This window comes from Podarcis bocagei (genome assembly GCF_964188305.1).
Source record: "Podarcis bocagei genome assembly, chromosome: 4".
NCBI lineage: Eukaryota > Metazoa > Chordata > Lepidosauria > Squamata > Lacertidae > Podarcis > Podarcis bocagei.
In genome coordinates, this window is record NC_138128.1 from 41170565 (window position 1) to 41193098 (window position 22534).

At 44.7% G+C, this 22534-nt stretch overlaps 1 protein-coding gene across 1 annotated transcript in view; it reads right to left on the bottom strand.

The window, feature by feature from the left end:
- STAG1 (STAG1 cohesin complex component) overlaps window positions 1–18505 on the bottom strand; it is a 104308-nt gene extending 85803 nt beyond the window's left edge. Inside the window, exon 1 of the mRNA XM_081192529.1 lies at window positions 18300–18505. The gene's annotated coding sequence lies outside the window, so the exon portion shown is untranslated. The remainder of the gene's footprint in view (window positions 1–18299) is intronic.
- Window positions 18506–22534: the final 4029 nt, after the last annotated feature.

Genomic DNA, 22534 nt, shown 5'->3' on the forward strand with positions numbered 1-22534 from the left:
TAGATTTTCCAATCTTATATGGGTTATCTTTTTTTTTACTATTTGGAAGAGGCTCAATGCTTACAAAAAATAGCATAGCTGAAAAAGCCAAACTTGCCTCATCTCTTGATAAAATAAAATAAAATGTTAATTATTCATTGCAGCTTATGTGGTCAATGTATTATATTATTACTTGCTTTCATATTTATTTAATACTTTCCACCAACCTCTACCTTAGCCTGTCAAAACTTTTGAGCACCATGAAAATGTGAAAAGTTTACCAATTTTGAGACAAAAAGGTTACAACAATATTCTGTAGGCAGAGGGAGATGGTGCCTTCCTACCCAAAGGCCAAACCACCTAATATTGTATTGACATTTTCAACAGCACCTGTGATTAGATTAGATCCAATTTATGACTTCCCTCAAAAGGCATCCCATAACAATCTGCAGGGGAAAGATACAATATACAATAGAAATCCACTGAAGTGAAATACAGTGTTACCTTAGTTTACAACCATAATCCATTCCGGAGGTCTGGTTGCAAACCAAAACAGGTTGTAACCCAAGGCATGCTTTCGCCAATGGGGCCTCCAATTTTTATTTTTTTTAATGGGCTGTAATTCAAAAAAAGGGACACACACTTCCAGCTTTGACATGGTTGTAATCCAAAAAGGTTGCAATCCAAGGTACCATTATATACCGTATTTTTCGCCCTATAAGACACACTTTTTCCCCTCCAAAAATGAAGGGGAAATGTGGGTGCGTCTTATGGGGCGAATGCAGGCTTTCGCTTAAGCCTGGAGAGCGAGAGCGGTAGGTGCGCACCGACCCCTCTCGCTCTCCAGGCTTCGCGGACCTCTCCTCAAGCAGCGGGAACGTTCCCACTGCTTGGGGAGAGTTGCCGGCATCCCGAAGCCTGCAAGCGCTGATCCCAGCACGTGCAGGCTTCGCGGATCTCTCCCCAAGCAGCGGGAACGTTCCCACTGCTTGGGGAGAGTTGCAGGCATCCCGAAGCCTGCAAGCGCTGATCCCAGCACGTGCAGGCTTCGCGGATCTCTCCCCAAGCAGCGGGAACGTTCCCACTGCTTGGGGAGAGTTGCCGGCATCCCGAAGCCTGCAAGCGCTGATCCCAGCACGTGCGGGCTTCGCGGATCTCTCCCCAAGCAGCGGGAACGTTCCCACTGCTTGGGGAGAGTTGCAGGCATCCCGAAGCCTGCAAGCGCTGATCCCAGCACGTGCAGGCTTCGCGGATCTCTCCCCAAGCAGCGGGAACGTTCCCACTGCTTGGGGAGAGTTGCCGGCATCCCGAAGCCTGCAAGCGCTGATCCCAGCACGTGCAGGCTTCGCGGATCTCTCCCCAAGCAGCGGGAACGTTCCCACTGCTTGGGGAGAGTTGCCGGCATCCCGAAGCCTGCAAGCGCTGATCCCAGCACGTGCAGGCTTCGCGGATCTCTCCCCAAGCAGCGGGAACGTTCCCACTGCTTGGGGAGAGTTGCCGGCATCCCGAAGCCTGCAAGCGCTGATCCCAGCACGTGCAGGCTTCGCGGATCTCTCCCCAAGCAGCGGGAACGTTCCCACTGCTTGGGGAGAGTTGCAGGCATCCCGAAGCCTGCAAGCGCTGATCCCAGCACGTGCAGGCTTCGCGGATCTCTCCCCAAGCAGCGGGAACGTTCCCACTGCTTGGGGAGAGTTGCAGGCATCCCGAAGCCTGCGCGCGCTGATCCCAGCACGCGCAGGCTTCGCGGATCTCTTCCCAAGCAGCGGGAACGTTCCCACTGCTTAGGGAGAGTTGCAGGCATCCCGAAGCCTGCGCGCGCTGATCCCAGCACGCGCAGGCTTCGCGGATCTCTCCCCAAGCAGCGGGAACGTTCCCACTGCTTGGGGAGAGTTGCAGGCATCCCGAAGCCTGCGCGCGCTGATCCCAGCACGCGCAGGCTTCGCGGATCTCTCCCCAAGCAGCGGGAACGTTCCCACTGCTTGGGGAGAGTTGCAGGCATCCCGAAGCCTGCAAGCGCTGATCCCAGCACGTGCAGGCTTCGCGGATCTCTCCCCAAGCAGCGGGAACGTTCCCACTGCTTGGGGAGAGTTGCAGGCATCCCGAAGCCTCTGCGCGCTGATCCCAGCACGCGCAGGCTTCGCGGATCTCTCCCCAAGCAGCGGGAACGTTCCCACTGCTTGGGGAGAGTTGCAGGCATCCCGAAGCCTGCGCGCGCTGATCCCAGCACGCGCAGGCTTCGCGGATCTCTCCCCAAGCAGCGGGAACGTTCCCACTGCTTGGGGAGAGTTGCAGGCATCCCGAAGCCTGCGCGCGCTGATCCCAGCACGCGCAGGCTTCGCGGATCTCTCCCCAAGCAGCGGGAACGTTCCCACTGCTTGGGGAGAGTTGCAGGCATCCCGAAGCCTGCACGCGCTGATCCCAGCACGTGCAGGCTTCGCGGATCTCTCCTCAAGCAGCGGGAACCACCGCTGGGCTCCCACGGCTTGCAGAGAGCTGCCTGTTTGGGGGCTGGGGTCGGGGGAAGCTCGGGCTGCCCCAGCCCCGCGCCTGGGGGGGAAATAATTTTTTCCCTTTATTTCCCCCCCAAAAAACTAGGTGCGTCTTATGGGCCGGAGCGTCTTATGGGGCGCAAAATACGGTACTAAAAGTGTTCATCCACAAAAATCACCCAACTGCATAAAGTAGTAACTGCAGCCACTTAAGGATCAACAACAAAAACAAATGACCAGAACCCACACAATTAAAGCTGTCCAAATGCCTGGGCATAAAATTAAATAAATCTACATCCTTCTTCTGGCACCAAGCAAGGCTCCCTGGGGAAGGAATTCAACAATCAGAAGTCACCACAGAAAAGGCTCATCCTCTCACTGCCACCTTTCAAGCATCTGTTGGGGTAGGTACATGAAGAATTGTATTTCAAGAAATAGTAAACAACTCTTGCAAAAATAAAAAAGACGTTTCTTAGACTTCCAAGCAGGATCAGCAAAGATTCAGATACCACGAACCTCCAGGCTGCTTATTACTAGAATAAAGTTATCATTCCTTGCTTATATAAGGAATATTTAAACAGAATTGCTATATATGGTGTTTTGGCCTGGTTTCTACATCACACTAAACTATTATTAAAGCAAACAAGGATTCAATGTCTACAAGCAGTGTGGTTGTGCACATTGCTAAAAAGCCCAAACTTCACTCTTGCCCCACTACTGTATGTCTTATTACTATGTGTGAATCTGGGTTCAAGTTTTGTTTCCCCAAAGAAAACCACAAGAAGGGAGCAAAAAAAACCACAAGCTCAAGATTCTAGTTTGTTTCTTCCCCAAGCGCAACATCAGCAGGAGCAAGGAAGGAGTGAAACATATGCTTTAAAGCAACATGCACCAGAATGCTGTTCATGTACAATAAACCAGCCTTTAAAGATTAATATTTCCCAATGGGAGGCATTCCATGTAAATCAAAATACTACACGTACACCATGTAGGTAGGTAAAAGGTAAAGGGCCTCTGGACAGTTAAATCCAGTCAAAAGTGACTATGGGGTGCGGCGCTCATCTTGCTTTTCATGCCAAGGGAACCGCTGTTTGTCCACAGGTCATGTGGTCAGAATAACTAAACTGCCACTGGTGCACGGAGGACAGTGACAAGTGCCAGAATGCACTGAAACACCACTTACCTTCCCATCACAGTGGTATCTATTTATCTACTTGTACTGGTATGCTTTTGAGCTACTAGGTTGGCAGAAGCTGGGACAGAGCAATGGGAGCTCACCCCGTTGCGCAGATTTGAACTGCCAACCTTCTGATCAGCAAGCCCAAGAGGCTCAGTGGTTTAGAGCACAGTGCCACCCACTCCCTTTTTACACCCTGTAGTAGTAGCATGGGGCGATACTACACAGATAGTACATTTTTTTCACCAAATCCAAAGTCATAACATTTTTCTTAAAACATCTAAAAAGACTGGCAAAAGTCTCCTCGATTATCCCATCCAGATGTAACAGGCAGAGGTAGCATGATAATAAGGCAAAACCATATGTTCAAGTATGTCGTCATAATATACATTGTAATGTGATTGCAAGACGGCTTTAAGTTATTTAACAGTCAATAATTTTGGAAGCTGCTTTCAGGGCATCTGTTCAAGGTGGGTTGTACTCACATTTTAGGTTTTTGAGATTTACTCTGGTCATGTGTGTATAAATGCTTTCAAAGTTTCTTAAAATGGTTCTAACAAGTAACCAGGAAACTCTTACGCACGAGTGCTCTTACAAATTTTCACCATCTAATCTCAAGGAAATAATATTCTTGATTTTGTGCAATTCAGTAGTGAAGGAAGTGACAATATACCAGAAAGACCTACTCAGAAGGAAACTGGTCTATAACCCAGAGCATCCAAGCATGAAGGGAAACGAGTCAAGATTTAAATATCACCTCTTATTTTTTGATGGATTATAAGGCTTCAGAATTTCAGTTTAAGGACTTCAATGAGAAATCAGTCTGTACAATTATTGGATGACCAATTTTTATTAAGCAATTAGTAGAGAATCTGTTTGCAGGGCTTATATAAAATAAGCACTGGTTACTACAATTAACCCTGTGTTAATCATGCTCACACTAGCCCATTTACCTTGGGGTCAAAGCTTTAAAAAAAAGGGGGGGGTTTCAGAAAGCATGAAGTGTTCTCTTCAATCCACTCAATTCAGTTCACCCTGCCCCCTGGTTCACATAGCATTATGTGGCTACTTAGTTTGCTCAGTTCTCACCAAGTTGTTTTTGTGACTGTTTTTTAAAGAGTTTTAAGAGTTCTGTAACCCTTGGGGTTCCTCAAAACCTGCATATACCTTCTGCTTATGCATGGACAGTGCTGTTTTAACTACATAAGGACTGGCACTTAAGAGACTGAGTTCATTATTAGCACATGGGATGATGGCAATCTCTGACTCCATACTTAACCCGTAATAATTCAAAGAAACAGCTTGTAAAGTTTTAATAAAGAAGAACCTTGTAAAACAGTACACTTGAGGGGGGATGATTTCTCTCAGCCCTGATTTCATTCATGGGGATAAAATAAGAAGAACATCAACTACTATCTACCGGTTGATTACATCTAGCCTGCCATATTTTTTGCCCTCCAAACCCAAATACTACTGACAGTATTCCAAAGCAATTCTTCACATCTGCATAGCACAGAAAAAACTGACATGCTACAAATTAAGAAAAATAATAATGGGTTGTTCCAGCTATAACACAATTCCTTTATGACACCATTTTGCTACTTAATGTCTTTTAGTCCGAACAAACTTGTAAGGACAGATTGTGTCCAATACCACACAGTGAGCTTCAAGGTCAACTGTTGATTTGAAAGATTGACTTCGCATTAACCAATATTCTCTGCACATGCCACCAGAAACCAAAGGCTAAAGCATTTTCTGAACACAATTTAGTTGTTGAAAATCATTACACACACATGTGGTACATAGCGACCATCTAAGGTCTGCTGCTCCTATCTTACCTTGTTTTTGCCCCTTCTATTCAGTGAGGCTTAAAATGTGAAAGACGCACAACGAAAATGGCATTCTCCTTGACTACTAATTCTCCCCTCCTTGTTCTTCATGTTGCATTTGTTGCACATAGATATAAATCAGCATTTTGCTTTTATGTTTTTAATAAATCTTTAAAATTTAACTTAAAATGATTAAAACTAACCACTAAGCTTCTCTTATAATAGCTTAATAAAAAAAAGTCTGGACATAAGCAGGTTGGCCCAATCATTAGGGGTTAAAGTGAACCAATCTCTACCAGATACACAAAGTAAAATGATTTTTTTCTATTTTAAAAAACCAACAATTCCCCGTAACATGAATATTTACATTCTACCTACCAAACATGGGCATTTCATTGTCACATGAAAAAACGGAATTGCTCTTGTCTCTCAAATAGCTACTAAGCCTTACTTTATCAATCATTGAATATTTCGTTTTTTGTTTGAGAGGGTGGAACTAGGGCAGGAGAGAGTGAAGCAGAAAGTAATAACAATCGGGGAAAAGGTAACTAACTGTACATGTTCTTATATTCCTGTACTTAAGATGCAATCACTCACTTGCCAGAGAGTAAATTCAATGAGACTTATTTCTTAGTAAGCAAGATTGCACTGTTAACCTTAAACTGTCGTGGATGCCCATTGTAAAAAAGGCACAATATGGTTAGGGGAATATTTTAAAAAACATTACCTCTACAGGTTAAAAATGGAAACATTTTGGAAAAATATGTTAAGTGTAAACAGTACTTTATTTAGTAAATTAACATGGTTTAGTGGTCAGATTTAGGAATTGTTTAGGAATAGTGTCGATTTAAATCAGCATCATTTCTTGCTCATTTAGATAACTGTGATTTACTGTCTTTTTCCGTGTATAAGACTAGGGTTTTTTTTTAACCAAAAAAATAGGTTTAAAATTGGGGCTCGTCTTATACACAGGTAGTACTGAGAGGTGTTTTCTTAATTTGGAGTCCCCCAAAATAAGGGGCGTCTTATATACAAAAAAATACGGGAAATCAATCCACCCTGCTTTGAGGGTCATGAACCCCTTTTGGAAAACCCATGTCTAAGCAATTTGATCTTTTTCACTGTTCTAGCATTTTATCTGTAAAAGAGAATAATCTGCCTCAGATTGTTTATTTTAGGAAAAAAATCTAATGCAATGATTGTAATACGGGAGCATATGCAACATTGAACAGATATTGTTACCCTCAGGACTCATTGCCTGAAATATGATCCCGAGTCTGGAGAAACTAACATATCGATTTGGTTCAACAAATGCTGAATTGCAATACAAAATTATGCACCAAAATGAGGTGTTTTTTTTCACCTACTGCTCTTGAGACCTTCTCTCCCCGCAAGAACAGCAGGGAGGAATCAGAGGTTCAGGCCAACAAAAATAATTAGAACAGCCTTTTCATCCAGCATTCAGCTATCACGTTTTGCACTTCTTACAGAATCATGCACATTTGTACTTGCAGTGCTTCAACCCAGAGCATTTTACAAGGGTTTCTGAGTGCTATGTAAATGTTAAAAAGGTGACCCTTTCATGATTTGAAATACAGAAAAATCCTGTGTAACAATAAGATACCTTCCATATATTAGAGAAAAAGTAGAGGACCGCTGTTTAAGATGCTGGAAGTTTTTCCTTACATTTGTATATCTTAATGTTAGGTAGCAAAACACCAAGGAATGAAATGGCATAAACAACTGCCAAGGGTGATCTTCCTTCAAGTCCAATGCCCTAAACCTCCTGTGTTAGCACATAAATTCACAACACACAGTCTCAACTGCCCTCTAATTAATGATTATTTCCTGACTTGTCTCAATCAGAAACTTTAAAAACTGAAAAAGGTGTCCCCCAAGCACCCACTAATCATTCTGCAAGATCCTTTCTTTGCTAATAGAAGGACGGCTTTCGGAAAAACAGTCCTCCTCTTTGGTGAAGCAGTGGCCTTTTGACTCTACAACATTGAATAGCTATTCAATCACAGCTAAAATGTCAGCCTCCCTCCATTAACCCCTTCAACCCCTTCTGGCAACAGCAAAGTATAGAGTCCAGAATAGCTGGTTAATCAGAGAAGCCAATTCCAGTTATCTTAAGAGTTCTATCCACATACTTTTAAGTATGTTCTGAATTTTACTAAACAGGATCTTTTAGTTATAATTCACACAGATGTCTTTTCCCTTTGTAATGGTAACTACCGTATTTTTTGCACCATAACACTCACTTTTTTCCTCCTAGAAAGTAAGGGGAAATGTCTGTAAGTGTTATGGAGGGAATGCCTACGGGTGGGCATGCCTACGGATTTTCCTCCTCTAAAAACTACGTGCGTGTTATGGTTGGGTGCGTGTTATAGAGCGAAAAATACGGTATATTATAGTGCTGCAGTCTAGCACATTACATCCTCCCAATTGATACAGTCATCTCATACTGAACTGTGAAGCACAGTACCGGTGCTAGGAACAATTGAAATACAGTGGTGCCTCGCAAGACGAAATTAATTCGTTCCGCAAGTCTCTTCGTCTTGTGGTTTTTTCGTCTTGCGATGCACGGTTTCCCATAGGAATGCATTGAAAATCAATTAATGCGTTCCTAGGGAAACCGACTTCAGACCAGGTCCGGGGACAGTCTGTCCCCGGACCTCTTCTGAAGGCTGGGGGGGGGGGGACAAGGGCTTTTCTTCCCACCCCCAGCATTTTAAAAAACCCCGGGACAGCGGAGGACTTCTCCGCTGTCCGGGCGATCCTAAAAATGCTGGTGGGCGGCATTTTAAAATCGCCCCGGACAGCGGAGGACTTCTCCGCTGTCCGGGGCGATTTAAAAGCCCCTGGGAAGGCAGGCAGGGGGGACAAAGACTTTTGCCCCCCGCCAGCCTTCAGAAGAGGTCCTGGACCTCTTCTGAAGGCGGGCGGGGGGCGAAAGTCTTTGTTCCCCCCCGCCTGCCTTCAAAAGGTGTCCCCGCGGCGGCGGGAGGTGTCCCCTGCCCCCCGCCCGGCTTCGGAGCACCGGGAGAAGCGATCTCCCTGCAGCCCCTTGCTGCAAAAGACGTCCGGCGGAAGCGGGGAAGCGAAGCGCTTCGCTTCCCGCTGCCCCCGACCTCTTCTGAATCAAGGGGCTGGGGGGAGATAGCGATCTCCCCCCAGCCCCTTGCTTCAGAAGAGGTCGGGGGCAGCGGGAAGCGAAGCGCTTCGCTTAACCGCTTCCCCCGGACGTCTTTTGCAGCAAGGGGCTGCGAGGAGATCACTATCTCCCCCCAGCCCCTTGCTTCAGAAGAGGTCCGGGGGCAGCGGGAAGCGAAGCGCTTCTTCCCCGCTTCCCCCGGACGTCTTTTGCAGCAAGGGGCTGCAGGGAGATCGCTATCTCCCCCCAGCCCCTTGCTTCAGAAGAGGTCGGGGGCAGCGGGAAGCGAAGCGCTTCGCTTCCCGCTTCCCCCGGACGTCTTTTGCAGCAAGGGGCTGCAGGGAGATCGCTATCTCCCCCCAGCCCCTTGCTTCAGAAGAGGTCGGGGGCAGCGGGAAGCGAAGCGCTTCGCTTCCCCGCTTCCCCCGGACGTCTTTTGCAGCAAGGGGCTGCAGGGAGATCGCTATCTCCCCGCAGCCCCTTGCTTCAAAAGAGAAGACCCGCTGTCCCCGGGGCAAGCTTCGTTTTGCGAAGCAAGCCCATAGGGAAATTCGTCTTGCGAGGCAACTCGAAAACGAAAAAACCTTTCGTTTTGCGAGTTTTTCGTCTCGCGAGGCGTTCGTCTTGCGGGGTACCACTGTATCACAGAATTTGCCTTGCATCAGATCAGACAATTGGTTCATTCTGCTCCATATTTTCTGCACTGGCTGACAACAGTTCTCTTTGGCTTCTGGTAGGCTGAGAAGAAATCCCACCTGAAATGGCAAGGCTTGAACTTAGGATCTTTTGTATGCCAAATATGTGCTCTACACCTTAGCTATGACACTTTAGTTATATGATGGTAATAAACATCATCAGTTAAGTCACCAAGCAAGTGTTTTCCCCTCAAATTTGCCTTGCATCCTACAATGTTAATGCAGTCTGTAAAACAGGCCGATTTACCAAGTAAATGTTCATACACCTTGAGTATACTACCAGTAGCTTGCTGCTTTGGGGTAAACACAAAGGATCAAACAGCAGTCCACAATCAATTAGTTTGGTATTTTCAGTTTTCATTAGTTATATATTTTTTCACATTAGAAAAGAGTGCAGCTTACATATGTTAAGTACATCTGTACATTGGATTCTTACCCACCACAGCCATCTGCTTTTGTTAAATTACCACCTTTCCTGAGAGATAAAAGGTTTAGTTTGTTTCACTGTAGCGTTTAATAAAGCATGGTAGAACTTCATAGTGTCTGTGGGATACAGCATGTGGTTTTTAAAGGCTGTTTTTAAGGGAACGGTAGATGAAGCTTAATTTTAACTGAAGAAAAGGGGAAATTTAACATGTTAAGATGACTAATATATAGCTACACTGTAACTGCAAATGTGGCACACAATATTGAGCATCAGCAGCTAGTATGGTGTAGAGCTGCAGAACCATCCTATCAACACCAGTATCACTACTATGGTGAATTCATGATTGCATGGAGGACACTATCCAGTACTCACATGTAGTATTGGACTCAGTGTACATGCAGCTCTGACCTCTGATACTGAGAGTTAAAAACAGAGGGATTGGAGATCAAACCCCTGCTCAGCCATAAAGCTGACCAGGTGGACCGAGGCCATTAACTATCTCTCTCGCTCTTTAACCTGTCCCATTAGAATTCTTATTTGAACAAAATGGGTTAACTTCACAGCCATCATCCTGAACTCCTTGGACCAGGCATGTCCAAAGTCTGTTTGGGGGGCCTAATCCGGCCCTCCGGTTGGTTTAATCTGGCAGTTTATTTCCTGGGGGTAAAGTTCTAAAAAAACCTCAACAAGTTCAATCCCAGAAAAAAGCTCAACACTTTCAATCCTAAAAAAGGTCAAAAATCTTGGTTGGCCCTCATGGCCCTTCACTTCATCAAATCTGGCCCTCTTTGAAAAACGTTTGGATGCCACTGCCTTGGACAAAGGTGCAATCAAACAACTATAACTTTAAGAACTATGCCTGAATTTGCTCTTCCTTCCCCATTCCCCCTTTCCTTTTTTTCAAGACTGTAAGCCTCATGCAGGTACTGTCTTCAGTTTTTACGGATATAAAAGCCACTCTGGGATTTTTTTTAATGGGGGGGATGATTCATCATACATAGTGCAAGCAGCTGGGGTTTGCAGCACAACTGGCTAGCAGGTAGGGGGCCTGTGAACCTATTTACATCATAGTCAGGCTGTGCTCTTGCCTGATTCTTCCATTCAATGTTGCAGCATGTTCTCTGGCTCATTAGAACAGATGCAAAACTACACCAAGGCACTTGAGCAGCAGAAGGGATGAATGTATATGCATTATTTGTATATGTATGGCATATGACTTATGGCAATGTACCATATTTGGAGTTAACTTGTGGCATACTTTGGTTTTAAGTTCTGCCTGCAATAGGCAAAAACCTTACTGGCACTTGCAAAGACCTCTTAGAATGAATTGTTAGGCATAAACTGCACAGTTCACTGCACACAGCGAAAATAAAGATGTAGAAGTATGCAAGAGCAAATGGGAAGAGGGGAGAGCTGGTTGAAAAGAAAAGGCAACAGAAATAAGCACCGCCTGGAAGAAAGGGAGGCAGAAAGATTCTTTTTTCAAGTTTTTAGAAAAGACAAGACATATCAGTAAATTTTCAAGCAGTGCAATTGATGGCTTCATCTCTGCATTTCTGGATTTACTGGACAGTGTTTCAGCAGGTAAAGGTAAGTGCATCAGCAAATCAGCTGCTGAGTTGGAGTGGGAGGGGGAGTTGTGTTAGTGAACCTGTTAATGCATAGTAATAGCATGTACAGTTGGTGTCTGACGGCAACATAGTATAAACTTGTTTCATACCTATGGAGGCGTATCAAAATAAATATCTAGATTTTTTAAAAGGCATGTCAAGGACTTTCACAATTATCCCTGAGTGGAAGCAGATCTCCAGACTAAGCCAACATGCAACTGATCATTTTATTTGTAGTTAACTTCTGGAGTTGCCAACATGATGTGAAAAAGCACCACAGCACCCCAAAGGCATGAAATGGTGCCCAGCAGGTGATCTACTCTCCTCTGTGCTGAATTGCTCATCAATTACTCTCCTGACTGCCCAGTCCCTCCTTGTTCAGCCTTCAATGTCTGCACCCACTCCATTTCCTTTCTGATCGGGCGAGCTTTGGAACCCACAGAAAAAGATGATGAGAAAAAGCAAATGAATCAGTGTTAAACTAGTATGCCTCTGTCACTGCTAGTGATATGAGGTGAGAATAGTCTCTGGAGAATATTCTCTGCTAGAAAATTCTCCAGAGAATATTCTCCACAAACTGTAAATTCTGTGTTGTCTACACAGCAGCTTTAAATGTAGACACCTCTTTAATTGAGAATATTCTCCAAAAGATTATTCTCAAGAATTTAACATCACTAGTCACTGCACAGAAAAAGTATGCTTGTGTAGAAGGGACTGTGTGTGGCTAGGATGAACATAACAATTATAAATAAGTCTACTCAGAAGCAAGCCCCACTACGTTACTCCGATGTGAGCATGCTTTTGATTCCAGCCTTAGGAAAGAGGGGGACAGATGAAGATAGGAGAGTAAGACAGGACTCCTTCATTTTTAATACTTTCTAGGAGAAGGAATTTCAGCAGATGTTGCTTGTCATGGAACTTAGGCAACTGTCCAAGGTTCAGGACTAGTGTTAGAAACTCAGATATATAAGCTGCCGGTAATTTCCAAATGGCACCTCAGTTACAGTTGCCACAAAAAAATATCTAAGAACCGGGTTTTTTCTGGAATGAATAATAATAATTACTATTATCATTGTCATCATTTCTATACTGCTTTATATTTTAAAGAAAAAAATCTCAAAGCGGTTTACAACACATTAAAACGTCAAATAAAACAATCCAGAATAAAACAAATTCAAGCTTCAAGGAAAATATTTCAGGTCCTTGTCTTAAGTGACGTTTTACTTTTCCCGTATTTATTTACCTGCTTAATTTGTATAGCTGCCCCACAGCAGAAGTATTTTAGAAAGCTAGTGTGGTGTAGTTGTTCTAGTGTTGGACTAGGACCTGGGAGATCAGAGTTCAAATCCTAACTCAGTCAGGAAGCTCAATGGGTGACCTAGGACCAATCACAGCCTCCTAATCTACCTCACAGGGTCATTGTAGGGATTAACTGAGGAAGTGAACCATGTACTCATTGGAGAAAAAGGTGGAATATAAATGCAATAAATAAGCCCTTCTGCTTACCTGCTTAAGAAAGCTGGGCAGGCCAGCCAGATAGAAATGTCAGTTGCCTACCTGGCATACAGAGATGTCCCAAGTGGTCACAACTGGACCCACGCCTGTTGCAAAACACACCTGGCGAATTTCTAATGCTGTTCAGGACCTGTACTTTGCATCTGGCCACCCAAGAGGTGGATGAGAAATGCAGAGTAATCTTATGAAGTTTTACTCAGACCTAAATCCCACCAAGTTAAATGGACCTTACTTGCATATAAGAATGCATAGGACTGCAGCCTGTGTTCAGTTTCATGGGCAAGTTGAACCCCACCAGTGAAATTGGTAGTTTACTATGTGAAGCGGGGCCAAATATTTGCTTTTTGGGGCTGAGACCCCATCTGTGTCATATATTGTCCATTTTGACTGGGCACACTTACCATGGCAGCCATTTTGTGGTGGGGCTCACAAGATTCTCAAATTTCCAAATGCACCCATGAGTCCAAGAAGGTTTGTGACCGCTGGTAACCTCATCTTTACAATAATGTTGTGGGAACAGCTACGTAGCTAATTAGTGTCTTGGTCAATTCTTTTAATACTAATCATCATTAAACAAATCATATAATAGGTATCTCTTCCCATGCATGAAGTTGAGTTATAAGTTTCACTATAATTGTTTTTGAATATCTTTTGAAACATGTAATATCTTTTGAATTATACTTTATGTGTTAAAATTTTAGACGGGTTTTCTTTTTACAAAAAATATTTTTCAATTAAATCAAGTAAGTTGTTATGATAGATATAATTTTCTTTTCCCATGTGTTTCAACAATGTAGTTCAAAAAATGAACCAAACAGATTCCTTTAGAAGACTGTGTAAAAGAAATGCTCAAACATGTTTGAATTTACTAGTTATGTTACTCATTTATTTATCTGTTTGTTTGTTTGTTTGTTTGTTTGTTTGTATTTCATGTATTGTGTTTCTTGTATTACCTTGTTCTGATGGAAAACACCCTGTAACTATTTTGGCAAAGGGTGGTATTGCAACATCTTGATAGACAAATAAGTAACAGTATCAGGTACAGTGGTACCTCGGGTTATAGGCGCTTCAGGTTACAGACTCCACTAACCCAAAAATAGTACCTCGGGTTAAGAACTTTGCTTCAGGATGAGAACAGAAATTGTGCGGTGGCGGCGGGAGGCCTCATTAGCTAAAGTGGTACCTCAGGTTAAGAACAGTTTCAGGTTAAGAACAGACCTCCAGAACGAATTAAGTTCTTAACCCGAGGTACCACTGTATATCCACCAGAAACCAACAAGCCATATTGTAGTTGCCAATCCCCTGCCGAATGATGCTGCTTATTCAAATAGCAGCAGCCCAAAAGTCTAACAAAATATTAATGGTTTAATATTCTGGTTAATAAAGTGATTATTAAAATCACAGTTCCTCATTTTAGGCATAAAAGTGAACTGCATTATAAGCTAAGCATGATTGGTGTTCCAACAGGCAAGAGGCATGGGAAGAGATATGAGCATGAGGCTGACAGTCATTCCTAGTTTGCTCAACTACGGTTTACCCATCCACGAATGTACATCCAAATGTGGCTTCAAGCCACAATGAGTTTGTCCTACCTTCACTGCTAGAGGCAGTATGCCGTTGAATACAAATTACTGGGAACTGCAAGCTAGGAGAGGGCCACTGCACTCAGGGCCTGCTTACAGGCTTCCCATAGGCATCTCTTTGGCCCACTATGAGAATCCAATGCTGCATCAGATGGACCTTTGGCCTACAAGGCTCTTCTAATGTTCTTTGGATTGCACAGGAAGCAAATTAAGTAACAACAAAGAGATAATTTTGCATTTCAGCTAACCCTGGCCCAAAATCATCTACTACTGCTTTCACTGATGCAGTTTCTACATACCTGAAGGGCTGAGGGAGAGGGAAAACAGAAATGCAGCTCCATAAATGGCAATGTGAACTGGTAATTTCAATGAAATCCAGATAGCAACCTTTTGGCACAATGCAGAAAACCCCCCTGAAGATCTACTGAAATGAATTCAAGCCATATACACACTTAAGTATTCAGGTTAAAGTTCCGAAATGGACTTTAGACATGCCTGCTTTAGGTATAAGAATAACATACTCAACAAAGTTTTTATATATCACTAGCCAGCTGTAGGGACACGGGTGACACTGTGGGTTAAACCACAGAGCCTAGGACTTGCCAATCAGAAGGTCGGCGATTCGAATCCCCGTAATAGGGTGAGCTCCTGTTGCTCGGTCCCTGCTCTTGCCCACCTAGCAGTTCGAAAGCACATCAAAGTGCAAGTAGATAAATAGGTACCGCTCTGGTGGGAAGGTAAACAGCATTTCCGTGCGCTGCTCTGGTTCACCGGAAGTGGCTTAGTCATGCTGGCCACATGACCCGGAAGCTGTATGCCGGCTCCCTCGGCCAATAAAGTGAGATGAGCACCGCAACCCCAGAGTCAGTTACGACTGGACCTAATGGTCAGGGGTCCCTTTACCTTTACCCAGCTGTACTCTTCTCTCAAAGAAGCTGACTGGGCCCCAAACCAAGGGTGGACTTTGGTAATCTTTCATAATATGGCACCCTGTGTGAGCCCAAAATTTGTCACCCCTAAATGGATCTTCTCAATTATGGATCTTCTCAATTTTGTGCCCCCTCAGCTCGGCACCCTGGAGGACAGCAACCCACAGCCCTAACGTTGATGCTGCCCAAACACACACACCGGTTACATTCAATCTAGCATATTGTATGTCTCTAAAGAAATTTCAGGAACTTCAAATCTGCTCAAAATTTGACTACTAAGATGTTAGTAGAAGCCTAATAGTTTGCTCATGTTACAATTAAATATTATTTGATTGATTGTATTTCCTGTTGGTATTCTAATCAAAGTGCCAGGCATCAGATACTCTACATCCTCATCATCCCTGACCATTGATCATGCTGGCTGGGGCCCTGGTGGAAGTCCAAAACCTCTGAAGAGCACCAGGTTAGGAGAAGCAGCCCCAGAGTGCAGGATCCAAACCAATGGGTGCAGATGACATGAAATGGGATTTCAATTAATCGTCAGGAACAACTTCCTAATGAAACAAGCTGTCTGACAGTGGAACAGACTGCTTAGAGAGTGGCTATTAGAAGTTTAAGCAGAGGCTGGATAGCAGCCTATCAGGTATGCTGTAGCAGCAGATTTCCTATATTTAGCAATTGCTGGACTGAATTACCTTTAAGATCCCTTCCCATATTTAGCTTTTCTCTTAATGTTTTTATGTTGACCAGTTGTGGTTTCATTAGGTATTCAGTTTTTACTGTTCTATAATTGTTTGCTGTACTGCTCTTAAATTGCTGGTTGTAAGACATCTTGTAAGGTCTTTAGGTTGTATCCAATTTAAGAGTTTGAAGTTAATGGTCCCAATATGTCCATTATTTTCAATAGATCTTCTCTGATCAGAACATTGGGGAAAACCTTTTGACCTAAAAAGCAGAGTTAAAATGTTTTAAACAAATAAGCTGAAAATAAAATTAATTAATTTGGAATCTTGAGCTATGTCCAAGATTGCATTTAAGCGAATTTCCCAGAATTTTATTTTAAGCAAATCTTCAGAAGGTTAAATGTTATTATTCCAATGGGTGGTTGCTCAAATCATTTTCAGAGGAACGTCAACAGTTCAAGAGTTGGGTGAAACCATTCTGGTTCTTACATGAACAGCTTTTTCTGTATTACTAATTTGGCTTATTACACTTGACGTATTTATTTAGGACCCACTCTAGGTGTGGTTGTAATTTGTTTTAAACTGTTTTACTTTTGAATTTTACATTGTAGTGACCCACCTTAGGACCTTCTAGTGAAGGAAAATAAAATTAAAAATATCCTTATCCTCCTCTTCCTCCTCCAGTGGAACAAAAAGAGAACATTCCAATCAACTTCTTAATTGCAAAGCACTTATCTATATTAGTTCTATTCATCAAAACTCACAATATTCATTGAGATTCTGCAACATGTTCAAAAGTTTATTTAATCACACACATAAGAACTACCTAAAAAAAGTGTGGTGAATAAGTTTATAGTGTATATGAGTTGATGTTCTGCTCTTTGACAAGAACAAAATGTTCTATAATATAAAGGAGATAAATTATTCTTTGGTACAAGGTTGCAAGATTATACAAAAATGAAAGCTAACTTTTATTGGCCTATCTCTTGACTCACATGTTTTCCTCTCACGTAAGCAATGCATTGCCTATTCAAATCAGTGATGAAAACCACCCTGCAAGGTAATATGTCCCTCCCCCCTCCCCACATTCTAGCATTCCCTACTGCTGTTATATGATCCACTAGTTGCTGCATGTCCCATAGTCACAGCTAGTCTTCCTGCAGGCTACGCCGTCTAGCACAAGATGACCTGTGTTCCAGTCAATACAACTTGTAGAACATTCTTAAGTTATGTCACGAGGCAGGAACACAAAGATCCAAGGTGATCTTAAACACAAGAACAGAACTTCTGGTGCTTACTGCTTTGGTCACCTACCAACCAATTATTCCACTTCCCAAAAAGCGAGGCATCCTAAGTGGCCACTCTCCACTTACTCCAACTTGTGCCCAGCGTCAACCCATCACCCTACAGTATTGACCAGCGTTTACCAGAAATCTGCCCCTAAAGCTCTTCCCTCCTCAAGAACCAGGAGCTAACACTCGATCTCTCCCGCAACGGCTCAGTCCAACTCAGTCCCGCTATTTTAGGCATCTACTCTGATTCCGCCTCGGCCAACCCCCTCGGGGATCAGCGCTACCCCCAAATGGCCTCCCCATTTCCGCCTTGGCGTTCTCGCCCGCCACCGGTTTTCACGGCCGCCACCCCCGTGTCCCCGCTATGTGGGCCCTCTGCCTCTCCCGGCTCCTCATCCACGGCGTCGCCAGTGGCACACCAACCACCCACCCCCGGAAAGCGAGGGCAGCGCGGTCGACCCTTATCTCGCTCAGCGCCGCCGCCCGGCCGAGAACGAGCCGGGGAAAGCGCGCTCGAGGGCGGGAGGGAAGGCGGGCAGGCCCCGCGCGGGGGCGGGCGCACAGCGGCGGGCTCCGGGCCCAGAGAAGGCACTGGCGGGGTCGACGAGGCGAGGCCGCCCCGTGGGGCCGCCGCCCTTCCATTGTCACCCCGGCCCCGCAGGGAGGGAAAAGAAGGGCCGAGCCGGGAGGGAAAGAGGGCCGCCACCCGGGAGGAGCCACCTCCTCGGGCGAGAGTCGCTCGCTCGCTCCCTCCCCGCTCTCGCTCTGGCTGCCGCCCGCTGGCCCGGCCCGAGAGTGTGAGCGAACGAGCGAGGGAGAGAGCGCGAGCGGGAGAGCGAGAGAGAGAGCGGGCCCGCTGCCCCCGCCCCTCGCGCCTCCATCTTGGATCTCAGCCTCGGAGCCCCCCTCCCTCCGCCCGCGCTGACTGCGTTACCTCAGCTGGGCCAGCGCCCCCGGGAATCCTACGGTGCCACGGGAGAAGGGTCCAGGCGGGCCGGGGCCAAGCCGGGCCGGAACGAACAAGCGGCGGTGCCGGGGGCCGCACCTCAGTAGAGCCGCAATCCTAAACCGCCATCTGGCGGCATTTCCTACCCGCCAATGGCGCAGCCGCCGCCGTCGCCAACCAGACCCAGCGCGCCTCCTGCCGGCCGCGTCCGCACACTACTCGAGCAGGCCCCGCCCGGCGGGGAAGGCGCCCAAAACAGCTTTCGCGCGAAAATGTGCGCGCGTGCGCGCTACTTTTCTGGCCCCGTTCACTCACCGTACACCTTTTGTCTGCGCGCGCAGCGAGTCCACCTCCGGACGGAAGTGGTCTACGTGACACTTCCGTTCTGGCAGGGGGTTGGTCGGGCGGCCTCTCCGCCATTTTTATGCGCGCCTCCGGGTAGGGTTAAGGCGCGTCCCCGAAGCGCTCCAGTGTTTGCGAGCTGTGTTGCCGCTCGCGAGCTTAACAGCAGAGGGAGCCGACAGCTTTATGGCTGCGCAAGTGGATGACGGGCCCAAAGCGTTTAACGCAGACGGAGAGTTATTTATTTTTAATCGCTATTATAATGTGATTTATAGTTCATGAAACGCGGGATGCGTACAGAGAAATTAAATATTTACGATCGTTTCTTCTAGCAAAAGCCATATTTAGAGCACTTCGTTATTCGTTTAAAGTGCAAGTGAAGAACTATTTTTAGCAGTTTCCCGCATTAATTTCAAACGTTGTCATGAAAAGTATGGTTTGAGGGAGTGAATCAGAAATGGTCCCAGGTGACTGAGCTAATAACTACCAAGGAAATAAAGAAGATATTTTGGGAACATGAATATACCTACCGAAGGCTGGGAAATGATTAAGAACAGATTACTGTATATCACTCAGGCTATGTGATGATCAAAACCCAATATTCTGTCCTCAGATTGATATATTTAAAACGATACATAGAACTGATAACTGCACTCCTGGCATGTTGTATACTGCAGCCCGGTTAGAATATCACCTGTAAGTAGGGTCATATTTTATTTAGTCTCTTCCCCCCCCCCCCAGTAACTTACAATAGTTGTTAGAATATGTTTTTCCTCTAACCATGGACAGAAGAGGATTGGATAGTGAGGAGGGAGAAATAGGTCAGGCTGGTGTAGAATCAAGAGCTCCCACACACCTCTTCCTCTTGCCTCCATCTGCTGCTCCACTGTCTCCCAGGACCAGGCAAGGATTGGGAGGAGCCGAAGGTTACATGCAGGTGGAGTCTACACCTGTTTGTGTGCAGTTCAGATGCAGGAGATACATAAGCCAAGGTCAGCAGCAGAACCTCTGTTGCAGCAGACATTAGACTGGTGGACATGCCTTTCCCTAACTTGTAAGTGTACTTTTAACAATAAATAGAATTATCTACTCTGCATATTCTGTGCCTGTCAGCCCCATGACACCCTTACACAATGTCATTAGCCACCATTCCCAACATTACCCCAACTAGAGGCAGTCCAATATATTTTGCTGCTCCACAATTGACTGTTGTGCACTCCAATCCAGTAACTATATAAAGATGCGGGGCACAAACCTTGAAGCATGCACAGCCTTGTATAATCTACAACTTTCACCCTGGAAGGGATTCTCTCTCTGGTCACATAATCATGTGCGACCAGAAGGAGGAGGAGTATTAGGAAGAATGGAATAAATTTAATGATTATTTAGTTAAATTTGTTAAGTTAAACTAACTGGAAATAGCTTGCAGATACTTAATGGGCTTAGGATTTTATCTATGTTAAGTGATGAATTAATATGTTTAATTCTATAAGGTGAAGATTTAAGGATGTTAATGTTTAAGTTAAATTTCATAAAAATTGGGATTTGGAAAACCGTTAAAAGGACATGCAATGAAATTCAACCAAGGGGAAGCGAGGAAGTCACTTAACAAAGTTAATAACTAATTTTTAACAAGGCTATGATTTATGTTTGTTTTGTTTGTTTGTCTTGTGTGTCTTGTGTGTTTGTTTATAATATTGTGAAAACCAATCAAATTTTTGGAAATACATAATCATGTGCTCTAAAGGCAGCCACAAAAATACTGCTGCTGTGAGCAATTGGTTGTGTTGCTCAGCTAGCTGTGGATCCAGCAGAGTCCCAGACATTATTTACTGAAAAATAAGTAGGGTTTGTATGACTCAGTTGTCAACTATTTTTTCCCTTTCTTTTTTCCTTGTACTGCTTTGTACATTTAACAACTTAAAGTGCAGGTTGTCGGGAACTCGGGCACATGCACAGCTGTTAAAAGATGCATTTTCACATTAAGATGTCTTCCCCACTTTACATGTTTGCTGTGGGAAACCGGTATACATACAGCAAACACATTTGTCACATAGAATATGAAACTGCTCTTCGCAAGTGTTTTATACAGCTTGCTCTTGGACCAATCTCTTCAGGTATTATTCACAACAAATTGAAAGTCTTATTTAAATCAGGGAGGTTAACCTGTAACCTTCAATATGTTGTTAGAACTTCAGTTCTGATCAGCCACAGCCAGCATGACCAATTGCCAGAAATGATAACAGCTGTAATCTAACATCTGGAGTACCACAGTGAAATATACTCGGAGTCGAGTGTGAATTTCATGCTGTTTATTCAGCTCGTAGTAGCAATGAATGAAACTTTCCCCAAAACATCTAGCTATACAGTATATACATTAGTTTCACAATGGGCCCCGTGTGATTGGCTAGTTCCAGGCTGCTCCTGTAGGCCAGTCCGGTTGCTGATTCAGTTCCTCCAGAAGCCTGATTGACTGCTCCTGCAGGCCAGTCAGGTTGCTGATTCACTTCCACCTGGAGCTGGATTGGATGGCTCCTGCGGACCAATCAGACTGCTGCATTCTAGATCCTTTTGTTCTAGAATTCAGCTCAGTACATAACACCCCTCCCCTCTAAGTTCCAGTCCTGCCTGGGAGGTTAGCATTCATTTGTAGTCCTCAAGGTATGCTGGCCGCCTATGTATGCATTGCGGCCAGGGGTGTTCCTTGGTCAGGGGTTCTGGTTCTGGCTAGTGTTTCGAGGCTGCTGGTTGTGACAGGGCTGTTTGGTCTGGCGCAACTGGCCCGCTCGGTCGCGGCTCTGGTTCCGGTGTCCTTTCAGCCTCGGGGGTCCTAGAACAATAGGATCCAGAATGCAGCAATCTGGTTGGTCTGATTGGTATATATAGCTAGATGTTTTGGGGAAAGTTTCATTCATTGCTACTACGAGCTGAATAAAGAGCATGAAATTCACACTCTACTCTGAGTATATTTCATGATGGCAACAACCTCCAAAGAAATTGGAGAACAAGGAAGGGCAGATGCTTTCCTGAGGCCCTCCCCCATCACTACAGAGGGTAGGCCTTTTCCCATCTCACCTGACTGAATACCATGTCATTTTAGGAAGGAGAAAAATAGACCAGGGGTGCTGTTTTGTGTGTGAGACTGTATCTCCTTCTCTCAGCTTCAGCCCAGAGTGACTTTACCATGGTTTAGGCAGGAGGCATCCCTAGAAACCTAATGGAGAAACAAGATGTACTGGAGTGTTAATGCTGTGAGCCCTTCCATCCTATGCTCAGGTTGTATATATGTGTAAAATAAAGACATATATCCTGAAGACATCACAATCTCCAGCGACTTTCATTTCAAGAAAACAGAACCCTGGATAAGAGCTGAGAACTCTGGAGTCTCTCGCCATTTGAAGACAGGGGTGCATACAATAGAGCCATAACAAACTGTTTTATTTGCTGTTTGTTTAAAAAACATTTAAGAGGTTTATACTTGAAGTGAGAGATTTCTCTTATAAATTGTTGGTGAAATGTATCTCTGCCAGTGAAATAAATACCATTGACTGAATGTAGTCATCCTACAGCAGCAAGGTGAGAAGATTGGAAAGCCCACTTGCACAATAATGAATGTTGTTTTTACCTGATGGAGTAGCATGCCCATATTGTAGCACAGAAATATTAATCTAGAGAGATTATTCCAAGAGAAACAGTTCACTGCAAAAGGATTAATAGATTCTTTAGAACCATCATCCTACAGAAAAGGGAGAGAAGGGAAGCAGGGCTATTCCATTGGTTCTTCTCAAAGACTAGCTATCTTTGGCTCTTCCTTTACCATTGGCAAACAGCAGCCATTCCACAATAAAAACTGAGGCTTGAGTTTGTTGGTTTTCCCTGCT